Source organism: Ursus americanus, chromosome X, assembly GCF_024610735.1.
Source record: "Ursus americanus isolate L20-20 chromosome X, mUrsAme1.1.p, whole genome shotgun sequence".
In the NCBI taxonomy this organism is placed as follows: Eukaryota; Metazoa; Chordata; class Mammalia; order Carnivora; family Ursidae; genus Ursus; species Ursus americanus.
Window position 1 is genome coordinate 31,828,833 of NC_142164.1, and position 5,611 is coordinate 31,834,443.

The 5,611-nt window shown below is 41.6% G+C and overlaps 1 pseudogene; it reads left to right on the top strand.

The window, feature by feature from the left end:
* The first annotated feature begins 229 nt into the window (after positions 1-229).
* Positions 230-1,420, top strand: LOC123780457 (F-box/WD repeat-containing protein 2 pseudogene; annotated as a pseudogene).
* The last annotated feature ends 4,191 nt before the right edge of the window (positions 1,421-5,611 follow it).

The window sequence follows — 5,611 nt, forward strand, 5'->3', positions numbered from 1 at the left end:
AAAGGCCCCAAACTCCATATTTGGCAAGTATTTGAAACAACTGGAACTCTCGCTGCTGTTGCTGGTGGAAGTTTAAGATGCTGTTACAGGTGTCAGGGCCCTTTGTCTTTCTCTCCCTGCAGGTGCCGGGACTGCCCAGCGCACCTGCAGCTGGAAGGCTCTGGCAGCCCAGAGCACCTAGTCGGTGTGAGCCTGGCTCGAGGTTCCCGGCCCCTGCGGTGCTCGCTCAGGTCAATTTTTCCATAACTTTATGGACAGAAGGGACTTCGAGGTGTGGCTTGGTAACATTTCTGTTACATTTCTTTCTCGGAGGGACTGGCAGAAAAATGAAACTCTGGATCACCTGATTAGTCCGAGCGGGGCCGTCTAGCCCAGGCATCTCTCCAATAACTTGGAGACTTCCTCAAACTCCTTCCCTGGGAGCTCAGTTTTTATTTGTTAAAACGGCTGGATCCTCAGACTGCGTGTAAAAATTTGGGCTGGCACGTAAATGATTCTGTTCAGGACGTCTTGCCCTGGAAGAAAGTTTGTTTGAAGGCCCATTAGAGAAGGAAGCAACTGGAACCTTGAAGCCTTTGAGCCCTCATCATTAATGGGACACGCTGCCAGAGTGTCAGCACTTCACGACAAAGATGGATTTCTCTGCACAGGGTCGGACGACTTGTCAGCAAAGCTGTGGGATGTGAGCACAGGGCGGTGCATTTATGACATCCAGACCCACAGTTGTGCAGCAGTGAAGTGTGATGAGCGGAAGCTTGGGACGGGCTCCTTTGACAACACTGTGGCCTGTTGGGAATGGAGTTCCGGAAGCCAGGACCCAGCACTTCCGGGGTCACCCAGGGGCTTTGACTACAAGGGTGAACCGGGTATCTTGGCTCTGAAGGTTTCACTGTGAAAAGATGGGCTTTATCTGCTGGGACAGAGCACACGGAATGGATCACTGAGGTGATTCTGCAAGAGTGTGAAGCCAGGTCTCTTTTGCACAGCCCTGGAGACTGCATACTCTGGAGTGTGGACAACGATGAGATCCAGATTTGGCCAACTGGGAGAGAAATCAACTGCAAGGGCTTGAAGACATCTGTCTCTGAGGCCAGAAGTATCTGCCCGCAGCCAAGACTTCAGGTATGATGGCAAAGAGAGTGTCTGTAGTTTGGCACGGCGGGGCTTTGCCTTTCGTGATATTCTCAGGGTCATCGGAATCCTGAGAGAGCAAACTTGGCCTTGCATGGCTTTGGAGATGCCTTTGCCCCGCTGTCGGACAAGCCGCTGCCTGTGTATCGTGGACTTGCAGACAGAGAGCCTGATGAGCCGCTGGCCTCTGCCAGAGTACAGGACATCAAGGAGAGGCTCGAGCTTCCAGGCGGGCCTGAGGTTGTGGAAGGAGCACAGCCAACTCCATAAGCCGACCACCGCCGACTGAGTTTGGGTGTGAGGGCTGCGGGTTTTCAGCGCCACCTCTATGGCAGTCGACTGCATGAACCAAAGTTCTTGTCTGACAGTATCATCATCGCACAGTGCACTATCGTTTATCCGTGTGTGCCGGGGGGCCAGGGCTCGGGGTGGAGGAGGGCTCATTTTCCTGACATACAGCGCAGCGTGCTAATGGGGTACACCGTTGACTTCATTTGTACTTAGTTCTGTTGGTCAATATAGGAGGATGCATTTAGGGTTCATCTTTCGTGAATGTTATTTTCAAGTAAAGAAACTAATATGGTTCATTAACCTACTCATGGGTTGCCGGTAGAACACATTCTGTCTAAAAAAAAAAAAAAATTTTTTTTAATAAAATGCTACTACCAGTTTGGAAACCATTTTAGCTATTTTTTATGAAGTAAAACATATATTTTTCCATACAATCCCACAATTTCAATCCTAGGTATATATCTAGGTTTAAAGAATCCCTGTCTTCTCACAAAACATATGGTCAGCCATTTTCTGTTGGTGTTTTAATATTTGCATGCGGGAATAAAGAGTTGGAGCTTCCTCGCCTGCTATTTTGCTCCTGGTATGTTTGCCATAATTTAGAAATCAACTATACTGTGATATAATTTCCCAGCAGCTTTATTCATAATTGCCAAAAATTGGGGGGGGGGGGTTGGGAAATCCAAACATTTCTCACCAAATTGTGAATGTGTAAAGAAATTGAGGTGTATTTGTCCAATGGAATAGTACCGAGTGATAAAAAGGAAGGAATTACTGATACATTTAATTAAATGGATGTATCCAGAAATACTATGCTGTACGAAAGGACCTATACATAAGGCATATATAATGTATGATTCACTTTATATGAAATTTTAGAAGAAGCCAATTGAATCTATAGTGACGGAAAGCATATCAGTTCTTGTCTGGGACTAGGGTGGTTGGGGGAATTGACTGAAAAGATTTAAGACGAAACTGTTGGAGTGATGGAAATGTTTTCCATATTGAGTGTAATAGCAGTTATACTGACATATACATTTGTCAAAATTCATATGAAACTATACATGTAAAATGTGTATATTTTATTTTATGTAAATTATACCCCAATAAAGGGATATAATTGGATATATCATAAATATCACAAATCATTAGGGAAATGCAAATGAAACCCATTGCCTACCAATTAGAGTGATGTATCTGTCAGAGTTCTCTAAGGAAACAGGACCTACAGGATGTATAGGAGTGATTGATGATTGATTTAAAGGAACTGGCTCACAAGATTGTAGAGACTGGCAAGTTCACAGACTTCAAGGTGGGCCAGCAGAATGGAGATCCAGGGAAGAGTTGATGCTGCGATTGGTATCCAAAGGCATTCTGCTGCAAAATTCCCTCTTCTGGGAAGGAGATCAGTCTGTTTCTACTAAGATCTTCCAGTGATTAGATGAGACAACCCCCCCCCCCATCATGATGGGTAATCTAATTAATTCAATGTCTACTGGTTTAAATTTTAATATCATCTAGAAAAGTACCTCCAAAGAAACATAAAGAGTAATGTTTGACCAGATATCTAGGTACTGTGGCCTAGACAAATTGACACATAAAATTCACCATCACAGATAGCTGTTATTAAAAAAATAATAATAACGTGTTGACAAGGATGTAGAGAAATGCGAAAGCTTGCCATTGTTTGTTGAATGTAAACTAGCGCAGTCATTGTGGAAAACAGCATGGTGGCCCTTCCACAAAACAGAAACATAGAGTCACCTCATGATGTAGCAAGTCCCCTTCTGGGAATATGTCCAACGCAACCAAAGGCATGGACTCACAGAGACATTTGTCCTAGTGAGAAGAGCCAGACTCAAAAGCCCACAGATTGTATAATTCCGTTTACATAGTGTCCAGAGGAGGCGAACCCAAGGAAACAGAAATTATGTTGGTCACTGCTTAGGCCTGGGAGAGAGATGGAGGCTGTTAGAAGGTGATGACTAATGGATATGGGATTTTTTCGTTGGGTAAATAAAAGTGTTCTAAAATTGTAGCAATGGCGCCACAGCTCTGTGCCTATAGTAAAAACCATTGAATTGTACACTTTCTTTAAAGATTTTATTTTTAAGTACTCTCTACACCCAATGTGGGGCTGGAACTTACAACTGCAAGATCAAGAGCTGAATGCTCTACTGACTGAGCCCGTCAGGAGCCCCAAATTGCACACTTTATATGAGTGGATTGTATAGTATATGGATTATATTTCAATAAAGATGTTTAAAAAATAATAATATATGGCACCTATAGTTGAAGTATTAAAAGATATCTAAGAACATTATGGTGAAAGTTATAAAACTTTATTGAAAATAACTAAAGATGACATAAATAAATGGTAAAATTAATTTTGTTCTTGTATGGGAAAATCAATCCAAAATGTCACTTCTTCCAATATTCATCCATAGATTCAATGCATTCCAATCAAAATAATGACAGGCTTTTTCTTAGAACTTGAGAATATGATCATGGAATCCATGTGGAAAAGCTAAAAGGGAACACACTGCTGAAGAAGAAAAATGAAAATACTTCTGCTTAATCTCGAAATTTTATATAAGATACAGAAATTGAGACAATATGGTGCTGGATCAGGGCTACATAAGTAGACTAGTGGTTCACGATGGAAAGGAAGGAAGGAAGGAAGGAAGGAAGGAAGGAAGGAAGGAAGGAAGGAAGGGAGGAAGGGAGGAAGGAAAGGAGGGAGGAAGAGGGAGGAAGGGAGGAAGAGAGGGAGGGAGGGAGGGAGGAAAAGAGGGAGGGAGGGAGGGAGGGAGGGAGGGAGGCCAAGTGGGAGGGAAGGAAGGAAAGAAGAAAGGAGGAAGAAGATAGATGGTAACTGGATAATAGGTGGATATGTGACAGAGGTGCCTTGCAAGTAAATAGAAAGGGAATGACCATTCAGTAAGTGATGAAACAGTGCTGAGAGAAATATTTATCCATTTTAGATAAAAATATAATTGTATATTCAACGGAGATACAAAAACCACATGCCACACACAATAAGTTCACAGTAGATTAAATACATGAGAAAATCAAAACATTCTTAGAAGAATGTATGGAAGAATATTTTTATGATCTCAGGTAAGAATGGATTTCTTTATAAATATACAAGATAAAATTCCATAAAGGAAAAGACATGTGTTTGATTATGTTAAAATTAAGATATTCTGTTCATTGAAAGCACTATATACTTAAAAACAAGTCAAAAATTAAATGAAGATATTTACAACACGTTTCACGGCCAAAGTCCTGACAGACATAATAAATAACCCCTATGACTCAATATAGAAAACCACAAATGACCTAACACAAAAAAATGGACTAACTCCACGAATAGAATTTCACAAAAAGCAAAGCTGAAAAATTATAGTAATGTATGCTAATTTTCATTAGTGATCAAGGAATTGAAAACTAAATGCACATGAAATACAGTTTTATTCCTTCTAAATCACAAAAATGAAAAGCTTGCGTATTCCGAGTGTCTTCCAAGATATGAAGTAATGGGAACTTTTACACACTACTGTTGGGATTCAAAATGGGAAAACCACTTTGGAAAATAATTTGGCATTATCTGGAAAATTCAAAAATGCACATACTTAGGAACCCCACTTTCATGCATACACCATAGAAACTTCTTGCCCCTGAGTCTCAGAAGACATGGACAGCATTCTTCATTTAACCATTCTTTGCAAAAGCCAGAGACAAGAAGCAGCCCAAATGTACATCAGCAGGAGAATGGATAAATTATGGCATATTCTATAGGAATAAAAAAGAAACCAAGTCGGGCAGCCCCCATAAACACGGTTGATTTCAGACTCATAACATTGAGTGAAAAGACCGAGTCAGAGATGAGTGCATACCGTCTGTTTCTAAGTTCAAAAGTGAATAATATGTTGTTGATGGTAATGTTCTGTGCCTGGACGTGTGTTATCCACAAAACACTCTTCTTCCCAATTAACACCGGGAGCTATGCTTTCAAGAATCCTCCTCCCTATGTAATTCTGCATCCGAGTTGGCCATTGGGAAGGCAGAAGTGAACCAGGCAGTTTGTGGGAGTGAGATATAGTGCGAGACAGAGAAGCTTAGAGGGCCCTACCTTGTCCTGCTCTTCTGTTCCTTTGCCAGTTCATCTTTCTGATGAATGGCCTTA